This window comes from Pinus tabuliformis, chromosome 1_2 (genome assembly GCF_031772625.1).
Source record: "Pinus tabuliformis cultivar Carrire ecotype Pingquan chromosome 1_2, CPIR1, whole genome shotgun sequence".
Taxonomy (NCBI): Eukaryota; Viridiplantae; Streptophyta; class Pinopsida; order Pinales; family Pinaceae; genus Pinus; species Pinus tabuliformis.
In genome coordinates this window covers 730,148,686-730,172,234 of record NC_142298.1, presented here as the reverse complement: position 1 = coordinate 730,172,234, position 23,549 = coordinate 730,148,686, and the positions used below count along the sequence as shown (strand labels likewise).

Sequence of the window (23,549 nt, the reverse complement as noted above, 5' to 3'; positions counted from 1 at the left end):
TCAAATATAGAGAAAAATAAAAGTTTACTAAAATTCATAAACATCAGAATGCCAGTCATATTTTCAAGTATAACTAGTTATAACCCAGATTTAACTCTGCCAATACCATATCAAAGCATCCCACAGTCTGGTAAAGCATATTTCATCATCATTGCCTAGAGCTGCTAATTAACCTTTTGCGTAGTTGAAAAACATGATCGTTATGGCCAAACATAAATGAAAATATAGATATACTGAAACTCGTAAATGACCATTGCTTGGTTCAATTATTGACCCTGTCAAAAAGTCATTCAAATAATCCCGCTAGTCTGGTGAAGCATGGCATCAATTTCATCTCCCTCCTCCATCTCAAGCTGTTGCCATCAATGACATGCATCAAAAAATAAGCTTTACATATGTATGAAGAACCAATTTTTTCACACCACAAATTATATTGAGAAAGCAAATAACTGTAAAAAATCCATCTCAAGCTATTGCCATCAATAACACGCACCAAAAAATGAGCTTGCTAACACAATGTACAAAGAACAAATTTTTTACACCACCAATATCATATCGAGAAGGAAAATAATTGTATAAAGCAAAGAAACATACCTCATCAGGAGTTTGCTCGCCTCTCACGCGGTGTCCATCGAACAGAAATGCTATTGAGTTGAAATCAATAGATTGCCTGTTACAGTAGGCATTCATAAGTTTGCGCAATTGAGTGCTCCGCTTAATCTTAAAAAATACTTCATTCCCATCCTGCAGATGCCAGCCAATGTCAAAGGTAAGAAGGATTTCCATATAATGCAAAATATATGTAATTTCGAACACCTTATATATAGAGGATGAAAAGTATTTTTCATGGAAAGGGTAAAAAATAAAAAAATAAAATGGAATCTAAATATGAGCATTGAGAAAAAGGATAAAAGGGTCCAGATTTTGCAAAAGCACAAGAAAGCAAATGAAAAAAGGCTTGGAGAACCATAACAAGGATACAAAAAGCAACCACTGAGTACACTATCCTTCAAGGTATAGAAATGAATTTAAAAAATGAAGCCAGCTCGGACAACAAATATAAAGAAAGAGTAACGACATACAATACCCTCCACTTAGGTCTCACCATGAGAGTTTTACAACTAATCTCCAATATTGAAAGATATATGTATCAAGTATTCAAATTTCACTAAACCCATTTAAATATCCACTCAAAACATGGTCAATTTTTTAGTAGGGTAATGGGATTGAAAAATATTGCACATTGCTACAGCAGTTACTTGGTATACTCCAAACATTTCACACTGAAGATCTTAGGAAAAGAGACAGAAGAGAGACGAAACAAAATAAGTAAAATAACAATGTTTACAGGGAACAATTTTATCATAATAGAAACCTTTTGAATAACATAAAATGTAGCTTTCCATTTACTCTCAGTTATGATGCCCATTCACATCAACACCACCACAACCACATTTTTTCTACAATTTACTATGCAGTTTCACATATAACATAATATGGTTGTGTTCTAAACTTTCTGTTCATCCTACTTTCTATTCATACTTCACAATAAAAAGAAAGTCAAGCTTAATAAATACTAATTCGTATTGCACTCCATGCCCCGAATGGAAGAGATGTGTCATCTCTGTAGGTAACACTAATAAACTAAATGAAAAGACGGGACTTGACGCCTAATGTAAAAAAGAACATAAGAAAGAAAGAAAAAAACACTTGAATGCCAATCATTAATTACCATGATGTCAAAAATTAAAAACAAACTAGTATGAGATTTAAACCTTGCTTAATAGACCAGGGGGTTAAGGTGAATGACAGATCTGTGAAAGTAGTTATTCTCAAACAAAACAAGAAAAATATGGATATTGATATGACACACAATAAAAGATAGTATACTGATTAAAACTAACATGTACCTCCAACAAACATCAACAGCGAGAACATAAGACCGACCAAAACTCAACAAAATGTCAAGTGACCTCCCCAACCATTTGACAAACCTTAAATACAAATACATATCTTGCTTAATGCATCAATTGTCATGGAAACAAAAGAATACAAGATAAGTCAAAATATAGCTACATCTACACCATATACATGCAAGAATTCAAAATTGAGCAACACTATTTACTCAATAGTCAAACTCTCTGCTCCTTGATGCAAGCATTTGCTCTACCACTTTTGCAGGCCCACATTTGAAGCACATTAATGGCAACGTATTTTCCTGTACAGTGAATTTTTATGCCCCCATTCGTGCCACCTGCCTTGTTTACCAACACAGATTCCAAACATGAGAAACAATGAACCCTATTAGTTGATGGAAAACCCCATTCCACTCATATCTAACCATGCAACAGTTTCATGCAATACTTAGATGTGCAAAGCAGTTGAGAACCCAACCTTCTCTATTGTTAGGACTTAGGACTTGAGAGCTCTGAATAGTCTTTGTGAACCATTAACTCTCTCTGGTTGGGACTTGAGAGCTCTGAATGGTCTTTGTAAACCAGTAATTTCAAGTTATTTCCCATCAAGTCAGAATGTTTAAACTTTGAACACACCACCCTTACACAGGCATTAACAGCATAACATACCTGAATGTAGGGAATATAAGTACCTATCCAAATCAACTTCACAACCCAGGAAAAAAATAACCCAAAAAAATATCACCCTACACTTCAAAGCAAAACCAAAGGTTGTTTCTCGTAAAGGTATAGTTGGTAGGTGATGCAATAGGAAACCTAATTAAAATAAGGTCGACAAAATAATATAACCAAAATTAGTAAATTACAATTCCAAAACTTCAAAAAGATCGAAATTGGAGCATTTTCCACTGAACTATCCTTAAAAATTTTAAATAACACATAATATTAGCTAATTTAATATCAGACCATTCAAAAAATATGATAGTCACATAAAGACAGAAGGCAAGAAAAAACTATAAAAATTTTCAGAATGTCCAAGAAGAGAAAAAGTCACCAACTCAGTAATAGTGACCATGATTATTTTTGGTTGAGAATAGCATTAATTCTCTAAGAAACAGAACCAGAATCATCACAACAGTGACTACAGTTCAAACTTTGGACCCACATCCTTAATATTTATTTTTAAGGCTCCACCAGTGGAGCTAACAAAAAGAAATTGCTCAAGCAAAATAAACCTAAAATGTAAAATCTGAACGAGGTATGGGTTACTTCTCCTGCATACCAAAGGATTCTTTTAGGACCCCTCTAAGTCCACTAGATGCCTCCTCACATCCCTTCAAGTGGTAGGTGCTTCAAAAAATCCAGTTAATCTATCTTAAAGTACCATGGTTACAAAATTGAATCTAATGACTCTTTGTTGCCACGGTTGCAAGGGCTATTTGAATTGAGAGTTGTTTGACAGATGCAAACCTCCCAAGCCATGACAACAATGCACCATGCCTAGTAATCACAAGTTATTATGAATTTTCCTCCCCTCGGTGACGTTGTCCTTGTGTTCTTCAATCAAATAAATCAATTGCAGAATTTAATTAACAGAGAAATATAAATTCTGAACACAGCTACCATTACACACTAGCTGGAAAACAGTAAATAGCAGAAAAATAAATTAAAATTTAGCATACACATGCACAGATGATTTCTTCTTCTAAATCCGTTTTTCATTCCTTAAACAAAGCTTGCAAGGAAACTAGGAAACTATATTTTGCATGAATTGCAGGGGATCTCAATTCAGCTAAAGTTTGCATCAGCTAGTGATCAGAGAGTCTGCTATTTTGGTCAAGAGAATAAACACTTCTTTCAAACCTCCTTTTGCAAATTTTCAAGAGCGAGGAATGTGGAAGTGTACACCAATGCAGGATCAGATCCCACATGCAGTGAGTGAAAAGGGAATCTCAGGGAAATCTGATGGAAGAGACCCATGCTTTTGAAAGAGTGTGCATACTTAATTCATTCAATGGAAGACAACAACTTGTAGAGGTTATTATGGGAGATTGATCAGGGCAAGCAGCCATGGTAATGATAATACCTCAGATCAGATTCCTCAATCAGCGAGTGAACAGTGAATCTCAGGGCAATCTGGTGGAAGAGACACATGCATTTGAAAGAGTGTGTATTCTTAATTCATTCAATGGAAAACAACAACTTGCAGAGGTTATTATAAGATAATGATGACGGTAAGCAGCCATGGTAATGGTGACACGTTCGATTATGGATAATATGCATTTTCTGATGTGGGGCACATTGAAAGAGTTACACCTCATTTCTATCCTATTGTGGACAACGTGGGGCATATTGAAGGAGTTACACCTCATTTCTATCCTATTGTGGACAGCATGTACATGCATGATCATGCCTAGGGAGCATTATCAAGGAGACAGAAATCAATAGTGTAAAAACTTCAGTGAAACGTGGTTGGAGCCCTTGAGATTGAATCTCAGGTTTGACTGTAATTACCAAACATTTTGATATTAATGAAAAATCTTGAGTACTTGGTCTACAATTTTTCTCCTATTCTTGTGCATTGTTCACTGTTAATGAATTTTCAGATGTCTATTCTTAGGTAGGGCACAAATACCTGCATGGGTAAAACTCCAGTTTGGGTAGAGAGTGCAGTTCGGAAGTAAAGGGATCCATGCTTGCATGTTCCAGTTCATCATCCAGTTGAGGTGTACTTAACTGTCACACAGATCCATGCAGCTGGGCACACTATGTGATTGGATGAGGGTTACAGTTTGTTTCAGTTACCTTGAGCAAGGGTGCAGTTCATAAGGAAAGGGATTCATGCTTGCATGTTCCAGTTCATCATCCAGTTGAGGTATACTTAACTGTCACAGATCCATGCAGCTGGGCACACTAGGTGATTGGATGAGGGTTAGGGTTTGTTTGAGTTATGTTGAGCAAGGGTGCAGTTCATAAGGAAAGGGATCCATGCTTGCATGTTCCAGTTCACCATCCAACTGAGGTATACTTAACTGTCACACGGATCCACGCTTGCATGTTCCAGTTCATCATCCAGTTGAGGTATACTTAACTGTCACATGGATCCATGCAGCTGAGCACACTAGGTGATTGGATAGGGGTTAGGGTTTGTTTGAGTTACCTTGAGCACTTCATGCATGTGACCAGATATATTGTATCTTCCTTCGCCTTCCTATTCTATAAAGAAAACACACAGCACCCCACTGTGTTGGTTAGCGAATTTTTGGTTTTCAGTTGTTATGATGTATTTTCTTCTTTCCATATTCCATAGAAGATAGATGTGATTGAGAGTTGAGATATGCGTACTCAATGTTTTTATTTTTCTGCAGTATATGTTTGTAGATTGTAGGATTCAAAGATTGATGTTTTGATAATGTTTTTCCATTTGGTGTTGAAGTTACTTAGGACTGTTACAATTATAGTGAGTGAACAATTTGTTTACCATGGTCTAAAAGACATTACCATACTGGTAATGCAAATAAAACTACGCTTAACCAACACATTTAGCCAAAATTAACCATCACACTAACAAACTATAAGAACAAAAGAAATCCCAATAACCTGAATTGCAAAGATGGCTTCAAGCTCATTCAACCTTAGCAGCCCACCATCTATCACATTTCTGCCCATAAGGATCCCACATAATTTGTTCCCTTGCCTTTGTTCCTCACTCCTCCCTCTCCCACTTTGCTTATCCGTTCAATAGATTTATTATTTTTTCAATCTCTTTGCTTCATCATTTTCCTCATTCTTATTTCTCCATAACCATTCTGTCTTCTCCTTTTTTTGTTTAATCTATTTCCCTTTTCTTTACAATTCTATCCTTTCTCCCTCTTTTCAGTATTTACCTATCTTCTTATTATTTGACCCCTTCTTCATAATTATTTTCATTATATTTTTTTTCAAGTTATTTAGGTACTTCTTTATGTTTTATGACCCTTGTACTTTCCCACGTGTTTCTCATTTACTTGTTGATTAACGCTTTTGGTTTATTTATTCCATTCACATTTTCATTCATTATCAATGTCAAACTTCGTTAATTAGAATATTATTTTTAGTTACATTTTCTTGTTTACTCGTTCTCACCTTCAACATCAATTCTATTTTAATTTTATTTTAGTTAAACTTTTTAATCTTCATGTCTTTATCATTATTTTTCGTATGTTTAATAATACTCTCTTTTACCTTTTTCTTCCTATTGTTGATTATTATATTGCGTTTCCTTTGACTTGATTTCTTAGCTACTTCTTTACTAATAATATTATTCAATCTCTGCTATCTTAAAAGACTTATACCTCTTGTATTTTCCTGTCTTCTTCCTCCTCAACAACAATTCTCATCTCTTTATTCAGTTTTGAAAATGTTCGACATCAAAATTGATTACAAAGAAGATATCTACAATCAGTATTCTGAATGGAAGGCCCAACAAATAGGAGGATATCAACAACAATTTGTCTCTTAATAGAACATGGAATTTCAATCTCTAGGCCTTATTGAGTAACAAAGGTAGTCATGTATACTTTGTATGGATATAGCTCACAGGGTTCCTGAAACCAAAAAAGGATGTTTGAGTAGTCATTGATTTGAAATTTTTTGAAAACTATCTTGCTAAATATGGCAGAGGATAAATCATCTATTATCACCTAAAAACTGCTCACTTGCAACATTTTTAGCAGTCCCACACATCTAGATTGGATAATTTTGTGTGAATTTTATAAGGCATCCTAGGACATTATCATGCCAAACTTGCTTCAAGTGTAGAAAAACACCTATATAACAATCATTATGGGAACAATGTAAACAAAGGTGTCATTTGGTTCATCCCCAAGTTTAGGGACCTTATCACAAGTTGGAGATTGATCACCCACCTCAATGTCTCTTACAAGATTCTAGCCAAGGCCTAGCCATGCATGTCAAGCACATTTTACTAAGATCATACATCTAGAACAAATAGCCTTCATTGGGGAATGATTTATTCTGGGCAATACTATAGCTATATGGGAAAGATTCGAGTAATTCAGATTCTCAAGCCTCAACGCTTTATTCATCAAAATTAACTTTCAAAAAGTATATAACAGGGTTGAGGGGCATTTCATTCTGGCTATGCTCGAGGATCTCAATGTTGGCCCCAACTTCCCTAGTGTCATGGATGTTGGGCAATTTAATTGCTTAAATTGCTTTCATTAAATTATCAACCAGGGAAACTCGTAAGCTTGTGATGATGCCAACAAAATATATGCAGGAGTAGGCAACTAACTCTATGTCTAACTAAATAATTTATGATTCAATATAATATGCAAGGAAAGAGGCTCCTAATTGAGGAGGTCCTGGTTGTCCTTCCCTACAATATTATAGATTGAAAAGAAATCATTGATTACATAAAACAAGAAACTTGAAATAGAGACAAGAGAATGAATTTAATTGTTCAGATTCAAATAGAGATAGAGACTAACTTAGTCCCTTGATTGTCCCCTCATATATTGATCCAAACTAAACTAAGATTCATTCATAAGCATAAGAAATGAAATAACTTGAAACTTAAAAGCAAAAGAATGAATTTCAATTATCATGCAAATCAAATAGAGGAAGAGCCTAACTTAGACCCTTGGTTGTTCCCTCATATGCTGATAAGATTTTAATTTAAAACTCATTCATCAATCACAAACAAATCCTCAAACATCTAAGCAATGAAATAAGATCTATTATGAAATAAAATGTTCCTTTGATCCTTTTAGAGCGAGCTCAATTCTCCTAAGAACAAAGTGACAAGCTATTCCATAAATTCATATACTACATTAACACAATTTATATCTAAAACTATATAATGGAAATTTATGTAAAATGAAGCTTTATTCTATTCCATCATAAGTTGGATACATGCTCCAAGAGTCCCCTCTTTTGGAATGGAGGAGGTACTCTTATTTATACAAAAAAACTATGATAACAACCTCATAAATGTCGACCCACTATTCCCTCCTTTGACCGACATATTTCTCAACCAATGGTGACACAGAACCCTATCCTCCATGATCTCCTCCATGAGGTCCATGATCTTCTCCATGAGGTTCATGATCTTCTCAAATTCGAATTTGAGCATAGAGTGCCACATAAGGATGCCTTGGAAGCTTCCTTTGTACCTACACATATCAACAAACTCATTCTAATTGTTAGGTATAAGTATAAGCATATTATTTTCTAAATTTTAACCATAAATCCACTTTAAAATGTTAAGAATTAATAAACTTTGGAAAAGCATAATTATAACCCAATGATGAGGTAAATGTAATGATGTGGAGGTAGAATGGAGGTGACATGAAGGTAATATGGAAGTAATGTGAAGGTATTGGTGAATAATGGAGTGAGAATAAGGACTATTTTGAGGCCCAACATACCCCTAAACTGAAGATATTGCATGTCCTCATGCAATCTATTAAATTACTTTTTGATACTTGAGCTTGGCTTAAACTTTGCATGATATCATTTACTTAACTTTTGCAAAGCATTTTTTATGAACTGCAACTTGGTTGGTTCTTGTGTTTCAACCATATTTTCTTTGTTGCATTCAATTTTAATGTATGATCTTTGCATATTGATAATGTGATTTTTATTGCAGAGTATTTTTGTTGGAATGCATCATGGTTGGTTCTTGTGTAACAACCATGATTTTGTTGGCATCCAATTAACTTATAAATACTTTTGACAAAGCCATTTGTATGCTCATGTAATAGTGAATATATTTTGAAGGTAAGTGGGTTTTAAATGTGATATATGAATATGGATGTTATATGAATGTGACAAAGTATGTATGTAAATGTATCCTTCCCCTTAAACGGATGGTTTTGGCAGTTATGTGAAATGAGGAAAGGAAGTGAAGTTTTTCCAAAAATTATTATTCTAACTTTTCAAGGAATTTAATGGTTAAAAGTTAGAAAATATCATACCTTAACTTACCCTTCCAAAAATGGATGAAAGTTGTGCCCGTGTGGCTGCAAAAATGTTGTTCATAGTCTTCTTTACTTGGTTGTGAAAATGGTGGATGAAATCGAAAAAGTGAATCTTTTATTGTTGTTGCATCTGTTGCTGAATCTGCTATTGGATCTTCTGCTGAATGTTCGGAATCTACTGCTAAATGTGGCTGAAAATGTATAAGGCTTGGAAGGTATACAAAATATAGAATTACATTCCCCCCCCCAACCTTATTTATTGACTTGTCCTTAAGTCAAACTGAAAAAAAATGAAAGGAAATCGTCTTCATCTGCTACAAAATTTTGGTCTTCAAGTCTTCAACACTCGATGGCACAAATCTTTCCATGTGAATAAATGTGTCGATGTCGAACATGGAAAGAAGTTTTTGGATTATCGACCATTGATGAATGTCGTTAATCAATGCAAGGCAAACTCACCATTAATGTCAATGAGTGCCAAGGTACCTAAGTACATCTTGCGAAGTGCGAATAGATGAGCCGATGTCGAGCCACTTGCAAGATCCAACGATCAAGGGACATTGGTATATTCCCATGATTGCTGGCGAGAGAGCTTGTCATTAAGGCATACAAGCTTCAAGGTACTAATAATGACTCTAGTCTTTATCCCAGATAAGGTGCTGAGGTCGATGGGTCAAGACTTGTTAGAAGGGAGGCCTTAAGGAATTCTCCATCATCTAACACGAGTATGAAATAATGATTTTGAAGGACCGTAGATGGAAATTTGCATTGAAGCAGGGTTTATTTGGAAGAAAAGGAAAATGGGGTGACTCAGCTTTGTAAGGGAGCTGAATGACTTTATTCATGGGCTACAAGTTAGTGAAAGAGACAGGAAAATGACTGTGAAGGAAAATAGAATGGAAAAATTATCAAGGTTTTATTTGAAAACATGGAATGGAAAAGGAGTAGAAATATAATGGCAAATGTAAAGGGAAATGAGGTGAATGTTTATTAACTAAAGAAGCATACTGGCATCTGAAAGGCTTGCATTGAGGATTCATTGGGATTTACAATTTTACAAAGGGAAGAAAATATTGGTTGTAATGAATATGGACTTATTCACATGATTCATCATAAAATTGATCTGTTGGAAGTCCAATTGTCGACAAATTAGACTCCTTGAATGATCATCTGATTAACGCAAACCTGCAAAAACTTGGCATTCACAAAACATAAATATATCCAAGCAAAAGTGATCAATTTCTTCTTGGTTTTTTATGCAAAAATTAAACACCAATGAAACAGATTTAAATAAAATCAAATGTATAAGTTAGCCCAATTCCATGATTTTTTACAAATCCATTTTCAAATATGAAATGAGTATAGTTAACTCCCTTCTTATGTAACTTTTGTAAATAAAATTCAATTTTGTTGCAATTATGCAAATCCCGAACATAGTCGAAATTGTTTCATGATTTGCGTCGAGGATATCGAATTTCACATGTCGTCCTTGATCTTGTATTTGCCAAAATCTGCATCATTGCAAGATGTTTAATACAGATGCATCAAATAAAAATAAATTCAGAATGAAAACTAATTGTTACTCTTTGTCGAAAGTTTCGCCGTGTTGTGATTTTCTGTGCTTTGCCCACATTCCATAACATCACCAGCCCACAACGTTACACATGAACAAATATCAAATGCTTGAATGTCAGAGGGAGTTTGTGCAGTAGAAAAAGGAGTCAACGCGTTGAAGGATGTGGCAGTGAATGTGCAATATTGGTCGATGTTGTGTTGCCATGTGGTGGCAAAATTGTTGTTTAATCAATGTTGTGTCAAAATTGAAGATTAATTAAAAAATACCAATCCCTACAAGATTTGAACTCATGACCTCCATTATGTAATTTGAATGACTTACCAATAAATCACAAGTCACATTTATGAATTTAATGGGAATTTGGAAATTATTCTAAAATGAAAATTAAAATAACAACTTGACAAATGGCCAATCTAAATCCAAGATTTTTAGGAAATATGATTCAGAAATATTTGCCAAATCATTTTTCATATCTTTTGAATTCATCATTTCCAAGATTCTTAGGAAAATGAAATTCCTAAATATTTGCCAAATTATTTTTCATATCTTTTGAATTTATCATTTCCAAGTTTTTTTAGAAAATGGAATTCCAAAATATTTGGCAAATTATTTTTCATATATTTTGAATTCATTCTTTTTGCCTAAAAAGTGGATTCTTTAACCAATTTTTATTCTATAAAAACTTGGGAAATGTTTATGATTTTTTTATATATATTTTTTTGTTGCAGATTGTAAGCATGGAGAAAATCTCATCTTTGTAGTAAGATTATTTTATTTATTTATTTTTATATATATTTTTTTATCAATTTTTTTAAATTTATTGATTGATTTTTTCTCTGCAGCTTGGCAAAACTACTGGGTGGCTGGCCATAGCTCTGTGGCTGAGCCAATGGATGGCCATGGCCTTGGTTGCTTGCTACATTTAATTGAAAATCGTTTTTTTCACGTAACCTCACAAATAACACTCCAGAGAACCCTGAAAATCTCTCAAATGGTTACGAATTTTGCGAAAATATTCCGCCGTAAACATAATTCACCCCGTTCTGAGAAAAACCCATGTTTTAGATTTTTCAGATTCATTTTCATTTCGTCACAAAATTCATTTTAAAAATAACGTTTTTAACCTCTCCGAATTTGGCCTCTGTTCAGTTAACTACAGTGAAATTCGTTTTTTTTTTTTTTTTTTAAATCACAGCAATGCACAACTATCTTTTATTTTTTCATAATCACACATAACATTTGCAGCGATTTGTTTCCTTGGCTTCCATGAATTTTTATTTGTTTACTTTATTCTCATTTTTGTTTTTGTGTTTTTATTTATTTTTATTATTTAGAAAAACAAATATTGATTTTTTCAATAAAAAATATACTAACATGAAATCCTTTTTCTGATCCTCCAGATCACACAAAGCATAGGAGGAGGGCATACTTATGGATTCTTTATGTAATTGAAATCTGAAATTTGAAAAGAAATATAAGAAGAATTTGATTTCAAACCTCAAATTTTAACTTTCTAATCTCCACTTGTTTTCCTTCTTCACAAATATTCCTTTGATTGTAGATCTTCCTGCCAATGGTTAGTGAATTAGGTGGCTCTTACTGCACCACCAAAATTTCCAAGAAATAAATGAAATCAAATTTTAAAAATCAAAAACTTTTAAAAAAACTTTCCAAGCTTGGTTTTATTTTCCTATTCTATCCTACTCCCTTTTGAGAAAGAGATTTTTATTTTTATTTTGAAGAGTATTTTTAATAAAGCCATTTACGGATCAAAGTCTTACTATGCTCACATCTAAATTTGAAAAATATATCTGAATGTTTACAAGGATGTGAGAGATCAATTGCACATTTGGATTAAATGTTAGGATTCATTGAAGAATGGAAGAATGTTGTGGCCTAGTCACCTTTTGAAACCAATCTTCAATGTAGTCCTCATTCTCTTGACTCTCCTCCAAATGCTTGAACATCATTCTAGATCTCCTGTCCATAAATGGATGGATTAGTTCAACATCTTTATAGTGAAAATATTGATTGAAATATATGCATCCTATTTATCATGATTTATATATGCAGCTAAAAATGAAATTCAAAGCTAACGCCTATGTATACTTCCCCAAGTTACTAAGATCTTGCTGTCACCAAGTCATCCTTTCAACATGAGTTAGCTTTTACCAAAGAAAATACTAATACTGAATTAAATTTCTAATGCCTAATCCCTTAGCACCATCCCCGACAACGACGCCAAAATGTTGGGCAATTTAATTGCTTAAATTGCTTTTATTAAATTATCAACCAGGGAAACTCGTAAGCTTGTGATGATGCCAGCAAAATATATGCAGGAGTAGTCAACTAACTCTATGTTAACTAAATAATTTATGATTCAATATAATATGCAAGGAAAGAGGCTCCTAATTGAGGACGTCCTGGATGTCCTTCCCTACAGTATTATAGATTGAAAAGAAATCATTGATTACATAAAACAAGAAACTTGAAATAGAGACAAGAGAATGAATTTAATTGTTCAGATTCAAATAGAGAGAGAGACTAACTTAGTCCCTTGATTGTCCCCTCATATACTGATCCAAACTAAACTAAGATTCATTCATAAGCATAAGAAATGAAATCACTTGAAACTTAAAAGCAAAAGAATGAATTTCAATTATCATGCAAATCAAATAGAGGGAGAGCCTAACTTAGACCCTTGGTTGTTCCCTCATATGCTGATAAGATTTTAATTTAAAACTCATTCATCAATCACAAACAAATCCTCAAACATCTAAGCAATGAAATAAGATCTATTATAAAATAAAATGTTCCTTTGATCCTTTTAGAGCGAGCTCAATTCTCCTAAGAACAAAGTGACAAGCTATGCCATAAATTCATATACTACATTAACACAATTTATATCTAAAACTATATAATGGAAATTTATGTAAAATGAAGCTTTATTCTATTCCATCATAAGTTGGATACATGCTCCAAGAGTCCCCTCTTTTGGAATGGAGGAGGTACTCCTATTTATACAAAAAACTATGATAACAACCTCATAAATGTCGACCCACTATTCCCTCCTTTGACCCACATATTTCTCAACCAATGGTGACACATAACCCTATCCTCCATGATCTCCTCCATGAGGTCCATGATCTTCTCCATGAGATTCATGATCTTCTCAAATTCGAATTTGAGCATAGAGTGCCACATAAGGATGCCTTGGAAGCTTCCTTTGTACCTACACATATCAACAAATTCATTCTAATTGTTAGGTATAAGTATAAGCATATTATTTTCTAAATTTTAACCATAAATCCACTTTAAAATGTTAAGAATTAATAAACTTTGGAAAAGCATAGTTATAACCCAATGATGAGGTAAATGTAATGATGTGGAGGTAGAATGGAGGTGACATGAAGGTAATATGGAAGTAATGTGAAGGTATTGGTGAATAATGGAGTAAGAATAAGGACTATTTTGAGGCCCAACAATGGAAACTATTTTCTGAAAGGAAAGAATGTCTCTTAATGAACAGTAGCAAAATTTGAACAAGTTGCACTCTTTCAATTTTCCCAACAAGGATACTCATCAGCTCCTATAGTCTAAGTGAGATGGAAGTTGGGGCCTTGTGTTATTTCATCTCTCACAAGGGCTAAGGATTAACTAAACGTATCAGTCTCCTGAATAGTGAATTGGGCAACCAGTCAATGGGGACTTTGTTGATGTTTTTTTCTCAAAATCTTGTAGGGGAATAGAAATCAATAACCTACATGATAAATTGTCTTCAAATATTTGGCTTAGCCTCTAGAACTATAATTTAGTGGACCAAAACCAAATGTTTTAGAAAAAGCCAACATTTCTATTTGAATGACAGATCAGTAAGGGACTCAAATACATTCAAGTCAAATATTTAAGTTTCTGGGCATCCTAATCAACTTTCAAAGGTCCCTTAAATAATTATACAAGATGGTCATCCAAAGAGTTCAAAAGAAAATTGAAAATGATTCACCAAGGCATTAGCCCTAGCTACCAAATCCCAAATCTCTACTAAAATCCTTACTACAATTCATATATATTCTTCCTCTTGCCAATTCCGCTCAATCAGTGGAGAAAACAATTTGTGGCTACGAGTAAAAATGGAGGGTAGTAAGAGCTTTTACAAAAAAAATCAGAACTTTATTGCATTCCAATGATTAGGGACCATGGGGATTATCAAAACACATACCCAAGCTTAAGCCTTGTGCAAAAATTGAATTATTAGTGTGTTAGAGAAATGAGGGATCGAAGGTTCTTGTGTAAAATTGTCCTATGGGCATGAATTCATGGTATGACTTAAAACTACAAAATCATGTTATCATCTCAACCATGGTTAACATAAAAAAGGCCTTTGTCACTCAAAGCATATGAAGGGCCTAGAAGACTATCAAACCATTCTTGAAATAGAGAGGCCAAAGGTTCAATTTTGGTTTGTCTTTCGATGAATACTCCTTATAGTGATCCCTATCCTTTTGCTCAAAGGCAAAACCTATCATTATCCCTATCAAAGGGCCTTTGATCCCTATCCATATCAAAGCATGTGAAGAGCCTAGAAGGATATCAAGCTATTCTTGAACTAGAAAATCTAAGGATAAAAATATTTCAATTTTTCAAGAGGCATTAACACAAACAAAAGCATTTTTACTCACAAATTGAAGACTAGGTCACTTGCCTTGTGCTAAAAAGAGTCATTCAAAGTTCAAACCAAGTTTATCAAAACCACTTAGATTGGATCAAGTTCAACCAATTTGAAGCAATTATCAAGTGAAGGGTCCTAAATCAATTCACAACCGAGTAGTTCAACACCTTTTCAACTCAGTCCAATCCAGACCAATGTTCAATGAACCTAAGCCCACCTGCACAGTCCCATGACAGATGGAATAGTTCTTCATTATTGTTTTTTCACTGATTTTGATCTAGTCTCAATTTCGATTTTAGTTCTAATAATTTTGGCTCGGGCTTACCAATCATAATTAACTCATCCTTAATCCCTCCTTATCAAGTCAGGTCTGCAATCCCCTGTCACCTTGTGAAAGGGTTGGAATTGTACCAAGGCCAAAACATTCAAGAAGAATAATTTGGTTTATGGCCACAAATGGCTTAGCTATAAACCTATGTAGTTGTTCAATTAAACAAAATTTGGATATTGAAATGCACATATGTGACTTGCCTCACCTAGCTATCCACTATCTAGAAACCCTTAACCCAAGAATACTTTCTTTGCCTTGTGCCTCATCTAGTATGGCCACTGCTATGGAGTTGTTGGTTGAACATCGAACTATGATGCACAGAATTGAGGATGAACTCTCTAGTCTCCATCAACAAATTGAAGGCCTACAAACTTCGCTCGATAAGCAGACCTCCGGAGTCCGAATCCACTTTCTCAAGTAATGTCATTAGCAATGTGGCTCAAGATTCGCCTGATCTAAATGTAACAGTGTCCCCTCAGAAGAGTGGATTTGGACCCGGTGATGTCACCCTTCCTCTCGAGAATTAGTATGTTGGTTTGTAAATGCTTTCAAATTTTGTATGTTCTTTTGGTGCCTATATAGTATATACATATAGGAATAATAGTTTTGACATAAAGGAACTCAAAATTTTTGACATAGTGGGCATTCCAAAGATGAATAGGATTGTGAATTAACAAATGGAAATAGTTCCTCCTTTGATGTAACTGCTGCATTCAGAAAGCATATTTTCATTGATACAAATGTTCTCGTTCTAGTTTAAAAAAAACATATGTAGAAAAGTTATAAATATGGGGTTTCCCCCACATTTCCATTTTGAAGGGGTCACATTTTCAGGCGTTTCAGAAACTTCCAGATGTTTGCACATTTATGCAGCTTAGAAGCAAGCATTTAATACAAAAAAGAGAACAAAGTTTCCATTTAAAATCTATCCCACTTAAAATTCATGAAAATCCAAATTATTTCCTTAAATTTAAAAAAGCTCGTTGCTAGGCTCAAGAGTGTAGCAGCATGCCCTTCATATCCCATATATATCAATTATCTTATCTAAAATTATTTGCTTGGCCTTCTATAGAAATATCTCCTAGAAGGGTAAGATCTAGGTCCAATAAGAAACAAAGAAAAGAAAAACTGAGGAATAGGATCTCTAGATGATTACTGGTAAATAAAATTATTGAGTTAAGCACATAACTGTTAGCAGATGAAAAAGAAAAAAGACATTCCATGGCATCCAATTATCAAGCAAAAGCAAAATAAAATGCAACAAGTAATATTAGTTGATTCATCATAGTGAAATTACTCGATAGAAGCCCACAAAAAGCAACAATTAGACAAAAATTTAGCAATTAGTTAACAATAATCAATAGGAGCTTGGTTCCCGTAAAGAGGGGTGTTTCATACACCCACGGAGGTTGAAATCGCTCTGAGACATGTTTTACCCTCGCGGGCAATTTCACCATTCAATGCTCCGTTTCAAGCAGTTGGGATCAGGTGTGAGTCTTTGATGACTGTCAGAATAAATACCCACCATCGGCAACTTCTTAAGCCAAGGGATTTTCCACGAGTGTTGAAAGCAGTCTACACTACATTTTAGTATTCCTAGAATAGGGAAGACATGCTTGAGACATAGTGATAATAGGAAGCATCAAAATAAGCTAACAATTGGGTGGAACCTGAACAAATAGAAGAACAATATGTGACACAAGTCTCCAAGAATACCAAAATAAAAGGGAAAGTCACCGAAATATGAGATCAAGCTTTGAATTTACGTGAGCAAAACAAAAATGCTACGCTTCTATGACGCTTCTATGAATGGAGAAAACAATGTAAATATGCACATGCAGTTGTAATAGAGGCTACTGTACTTGTATACTTGAAATTAGTGATGGGGTTAAATCGACCAGAGGCATTCATGATGGTTATATAAGCAAGGTAGAAACCCTTTTTTTAAGATATTAAACCGGTAGAATTAATAACAAGGATTTGAATAATATATTAAAACAAAAAATTTTACGGGCAAAAGGTTAGCAGAAAAATTTATAGCTTTGGCAACCTATGAAAAGCTTCTCATAACCTTAGACCCAAAAAAAACCCCTCAGAATACCATTAAAAAGCTTTCCTTGCCCCAAAAAGCATCGTCGACCTCTTTTTATTTTTATCAAGGTTATAATTCAAATACCTGGCCTTTGACCTTCAAATTGATGTGAGCTCCCTGATCCAAGGGCCTTGGATCCTCTTGCCCTGCTGGAGGGGTGTTCCCTCTGTCATCCATACCAGCCTGCCTTGCAATTTCATTGTTTCTCCACAGAGTGAACAAGTCCTAAATCCAATTCCTTTCGAGTTGTATTTCGACCTCCCGTGTCACGCCCCCAAGCCTATGGTAGTCTTTCAATCGTGCTAGGCGAGGTGCGACACCACTGAACACTTTCTTTTCACCAATACTTATGTTCGTGGACTACGCCTAACCACTTACTCCTACTTAGTTTGTGTTTCGCAACCAAGAATTATTAATGTTCCCTTTATACCAATGAACACCCATACACATTCATTAACATCAGCAATTATACATGAAGAACACAATTGAACAATATAAAGGGAGGGGCAACTCCCTGAACAATGAATCTGCCCGAATAATATATTATACAGTATTTTACAATGTACAAGCTTTAAAAGTATACTTGGAAACACCAAGTTTCATACTTAGCCAAATTTACAATCTTCGGCAAAACTCGGTTGCCTATCTCGTCGGCACCTCGACACGGTTGCCGCAAGACTCACCAACCCTTCGTTCGCCTTGTCGCACGATCGTGTTGTTTGCCTAACTTGGGCGCGCCTCCAAGTCGCCACACATGAGCGCCTCTGCCCGAGACACACATCCATTCACAATCTCAACACTTCACCAAAAGTCACACCGTGCACACTTGCACGACGGCGCGGGCGCTCACCCGAGTCACCCAAGAACCCGTGCCAAGTCGTCGCACAAACCGGGCACTCCTATACATCACCTAGGCGCAACACACACACCGTGCACGCCTTTGTCCAACCGGCGGGCGACCCTGCCCCCGCCCTTCACCCAAACCAAGAGATAGCACTAACTCCGTGCGGCCTTGCCCAAGAACGGGCGCATCTCCAACTGCGTCTTTCTTCCTTTGCTACGCCCACACCTTGTATCTGCGCACTCCGTTTACATGAGCGAAGATGCTTCTTTGTATTTGAGCGATGAGCGATGGTGAAAATGCCTCCAACGCGCCATCAATATATATGAGTCGTAAGGCAAGGTCATGGCTGCCCAACCGACCTGCCTACGCCCTCAACCATCAACGCAATTGTATCTAACTTCAAGTCGGCCTCTCATCAAATGTTGGTCGGCCCGTGGGTTGAGTCACCCACTCCCCACGCCATATAAACAGCTCGTCCTCCTTTCATGCCTTCGCATTATCCTATAACGCTTTTGCACAACAAGTCGAACTTGCACCTTAAGCCGGAACGCTGTCGCACTTCAAGCCATGAGCTCTCAAGGATCGCAGGTCCTTACATCCCGACACGGAGCTGCACTAGAACACAAAGACTGCCACGACCGACTTTTGAGTTCTACTAGAGATAAAATAGGTGAAGCGGATTAAAACCCTCGTACCGGATGCGTTAGGCATATCATTTACATTTAATATAATTGTAGGGAGGAAATGCTCAAACGCTTCAAGCCCCTTTAACGGTATATTTGTTTGAAACATTTTTATTTTTTTTAAATGAAGGAATCAATAATGGGTAGATACTAAGGTAATTATAGACTTATTTTAGTGACAACATTTTCAAGAAAATTATGACTTGGTTTGAGAAGGGAAATGAAATGATATTTTAATATCTATCGACTAAAAATAATTGATGGGATTATTAGTATTTTGCTTTTTGCTTTTTGCAATTCCATTTTTTAATTCAAATTGATAATGAGCTCGCTCAACCTTCGAACAATCCCATCGTTGAAAATACAATGCCAATAAACCATTGTTAACATATTCCCATAACTTTCTCTGATGTCTTTGAATGCATCACATTCCAAAATGAAATGTTTTTCTGATTCCACTGCCCCAGACGTGCAAAATGTACACACCCGTTCTTCCCAAGCTTATTCAGTTCTTTTCCACCATCATATTTCACACTGAAGTGATGCGAGGTGTTAGCAAGAAATGTATGACTTAGCAAGGTTTGATATGTTTAAAGATGTATTCATAAAGGAGGTTTCATTCACAAGGGGCATCTACTTCGATAGCATTTTCATAATGAACTAGAGTCTAATTGAGAATTTGAACTTAGGTAGGGAGAATGCAAAAGCATACCTTACAACCATCTTGTCAAACCATCTAAACCCATTTGAAAGATACATTATTAACATACCTTCCAACCATCTTGAAACCACCTAAACCCATTTGAAAGATACATTATTAACATACCTTCCAACCATCTTGAAACCACCTAAACCCATTTGAAAGATACATTATTATGTTCTTATGGGACACATATAGGGATTGTTTGTTTGAAAGATACATTATTAACATACCTTCTAACCATCTTGAAACCACCTAAACCCATTTGAAAGATACATTAATATGTTCTTATGGGACACATATAGGGATTGTTTTCAATGATTGAGTAGTTAATATATAGGGTTTCATTCAAAGTTGTATACCTTAGATTACCTTATATTGATATAGTTTGAGAAATTTAGTATTAAAATGTTGTTTTTTAAAGTAGGTTTTATTTATTCTGTTATTGGTTGGTAGGAGGAAACATATTCATCGACTTAACTAAAATTATGACGTCAAAATGAGAACTCTAATGATAAAAATTGTCATGTCCCTTCTCAAGCAAATTTGTAACAGGGTGTTTCCACGCATTTTTGCACAATTTTGGCTAAGGGAAAGAACCCAACATTTTCGACTTAGGGACTTAGGAGGAAATTTGACTTAATTTGGTTGTTAGTGGCAAGTGGGGGCCACCCACATGAGAATTCGAACTAGGCCATTCAAATGTCTTGGAGGGAATTAGAAGTGCCGGATGGAGGGGCCCACATGAGACAAGCAAGACCCACAAGGATAAAAGGAGGAGGGAGCTCTCATTTGGATTCATTCTTACACCTTGCAATCAAAATTACTTGATTGTTCGCACTGCTATATAGTTGAGTCAACTGGCTCTTTCGCCATGAATCTCTCATGCAAGAGATTCAACCTCTACTTCGGGGGACCATCTGTGCCCGCCCTAGAGAGGCAGTTCCATAAGTATTTTAGGAGTTTGAGAGTGTGTTATAGCACTACCATTCAGCGACAATGGGGAGTGCATATTTCTGGATGGCTAGAGAATACGCAGGGGGAGTTTGGAGCTATCAGTGATCAAGCATTTTCTGGGAGAGTTAGAGAATTGGGAGAGAAGCAAAGGGCTAACCTTTCTTGTGATTTTTTGAGCTAACAGAGCCAATATCCCAGCAATTTGAATCACTGGGCTTGGGGACAACGAAGAGGGTCAGTCCAACGATTTCATGGAGCTAAGGAGCAAATGCCATAGGCTGGAAGCTCATTCGGGAAGTCAAAGGATTCATAAAAGAGGTTAGTCTAGCACTTTGGGTCCATTTGCGGGAGGATTTATAGGCAAATTCCAGCAGGCCGAGCTTTGCAGTTGCTACTAAAGCTGGGCTCCAAGGGGGTCAAATTTCAAAAGTATAAACCAATGAAATTCCTTCTTGGGTTTTTCTGGGTTTCTTGAGAGGAGTCCATGGTTAAAATTTCAGAATTTTCTAGATGTTATTAGGGCCTGAAATCCTAATTCTTATAATAGGATGAATTACTAGTTAACTAGGGAATTCACACCATTTTGTGGGTTCGACTTTGGCTCGGAGATAGGTCGAACCCTTTTTTGCTTTTTGTGTGTTTCGTTCAAGGAGCTGTAGGTTAATTTTTTAGCATTTTCTAAGCATCGTAGGTGGAGTTTTTTATAGTCCCTTTCCAACAAGCAGTGTAGTTTTCTTAGTAACGTAGAGAATTAGAGGAGCCGTCATTTCCAACATTTGAGATCATTGTATTTGTAGAAATTTTGACTATAGATTAACTTAATAATGTAATATAACTAAAGCAAAATACTTTAATCTACTTCTATAATCAAACTTGCGGAAGCTTAATAGATTTGAGCAAGATCAAGCGAAACACACATAACCAAAAGAAGAATTAATGCACATGAAACACATAAGAATACTCAAGGGAAAGCCTCATCTAAAAACCCCACTATCTGTATTAGCATACAAGGTGGAAATATCTCAGAATTACACAAAGCCTTAGCTCCCACTGCTAGCTAGCTCTCAGTACAATCCTCATGGATGCTCACAGGCAAACAAGGCTTCTCACAAACTTTCTCGTCTGCCCTCCAAGCCTCCTATTTCCTTGTGTTGTTTCTCCTGGTTGATCCTATTGTTACCAAGTGTAACATTGATCACTCACATTGATCTCACACCTTGTAAAACTGCGCAATCCTCAAGGAACCTTATTCCTTATGCATGGATGGGTTTCCTTTATAGGAAAACTCATGCAATTGATAGTAACCTGTCCTTGACATTTAGCTCAACCGGGTCTTTCTTTGAATAGACATGTATGAGTTTTTGATGAGAGAATCTTCAGTTATCTGGAGTACACTAGTTGGATGCATGCATGCATTAACTGACTGAACTCACAATTAGTTCCTCAAACAGTTTGGAACTAATTTAACTGCACTTAACTCAGTAAACTGAGCTAACTAATTACAACTCAAATATAACTCAATCTTATCTCCTTAATTAAGGGATAATATCCTTAATTTAAGGGATAATTGTTGCATGACTGCAAAAAGACTTCTAACTTGAATTTCTCTAACTAATTAATCTATAATCAATCAATTGATTATTTCCAAGCAGTGGGTGAGACTAAATTCGAATTTAATTCACAATTTTAATTCAAGGACAAATTAAAATTGGAATATTCTGGATTCTATTTTTATCACTTTTTGTTGCTATTTTCAACAGTATTATCACCTGGGTTCTGTCACACTTGCCATTGAGGCAAGCCCAGGTTCATTTCTCCATACTATTGTACTTGCTCCATTGATTAATAAAATGGCTCAGCTAGTTCTTACTTCTGGAGTTTTTATGATCATTTGCTTATTGTTTAAAATTTTGTGTTGTAAATCGTTTTTGCTTTGCATATCACTGTTTATTTAAGTTTGGAACATTACAGTGGTATCAGAGCATGATCCTAGCCCAACTGTGAGAAACTAGCCAGAAGATCATGGAAGCTTTGGGTATGAGTGCACAGTGATGAGGGAAATCGGAGACAAACCCATGGCTCAATGGAAACCCAGTATGTAGAAATTCTAGGGTAAAATTCATTAGAACGATGAGAGGTTGTCCCAGTTGAGGAGGGTGACAGACCAAACCCATCCTCAACCTTACGGTAGAGACGTGAGTGGTGTGCAGACCGTGGGGGTGTAACCATCTACATCATGTGGGGAAAGTCGATTAGATCAGGGCACCAGATCTCCTAAAAGGGAGCAGGGAGGACAAAGACAATTAGAGGGTGAGACTAGGGAGCGCTTTTGCTGGTGGAGACCTGGATTCATATATCAGGAGTTGGAGGAGGAGGTTGAGCATGATGCTGAGAGCCCACAGGATGGTGAGGAGCACATTGATATACCTGATGTGGCACATGAGTCACCTTTATTAGAGACCTCTTTGATAGCCCCAGTTGACACCTTGGTGGAGAAGATAGAGCCTACACACATAGAGCCATCTGTTGAGGAGGAGCCACCCATGGACAAGATGCCAATAGTTGTTGAGGTATCTGGAGCTGTGACCGAGTTTACAGGTGATAGATGCCCACGACAGTGTCACTAGTTTCAGGCCGACCTTCTAGCATTAAAAAGGAAGGTCACATTAGTGCGTGAGGCTATTCTACAACAGAGCGAGGAGCTGGAGGGAATGAGAGCAGTTTGTGCCGATTCCATGGAAAAATTGACTCATGTTGGGGAGGAGTTGGATTCCCTACTGGTGCAGCTACAGTGCACA

The 23,549-nt window shown here is 35.9% G+C and overlaps 1 pseudogene; it reads right to left on the bottom strand.

Moving 5' to 3' along the window:
- Nucleotides 1-290: 290 nt before the first annotated feature.
- LOC149207836 (small ubiquitin-related modifier 1 pseudogene) lies at nucleotides 291-17,744 on the bottom strand (annotated as a pseudogene).
- Nucleotides 17,745-23,549: the final 5,805 nt, after the last annotated feature.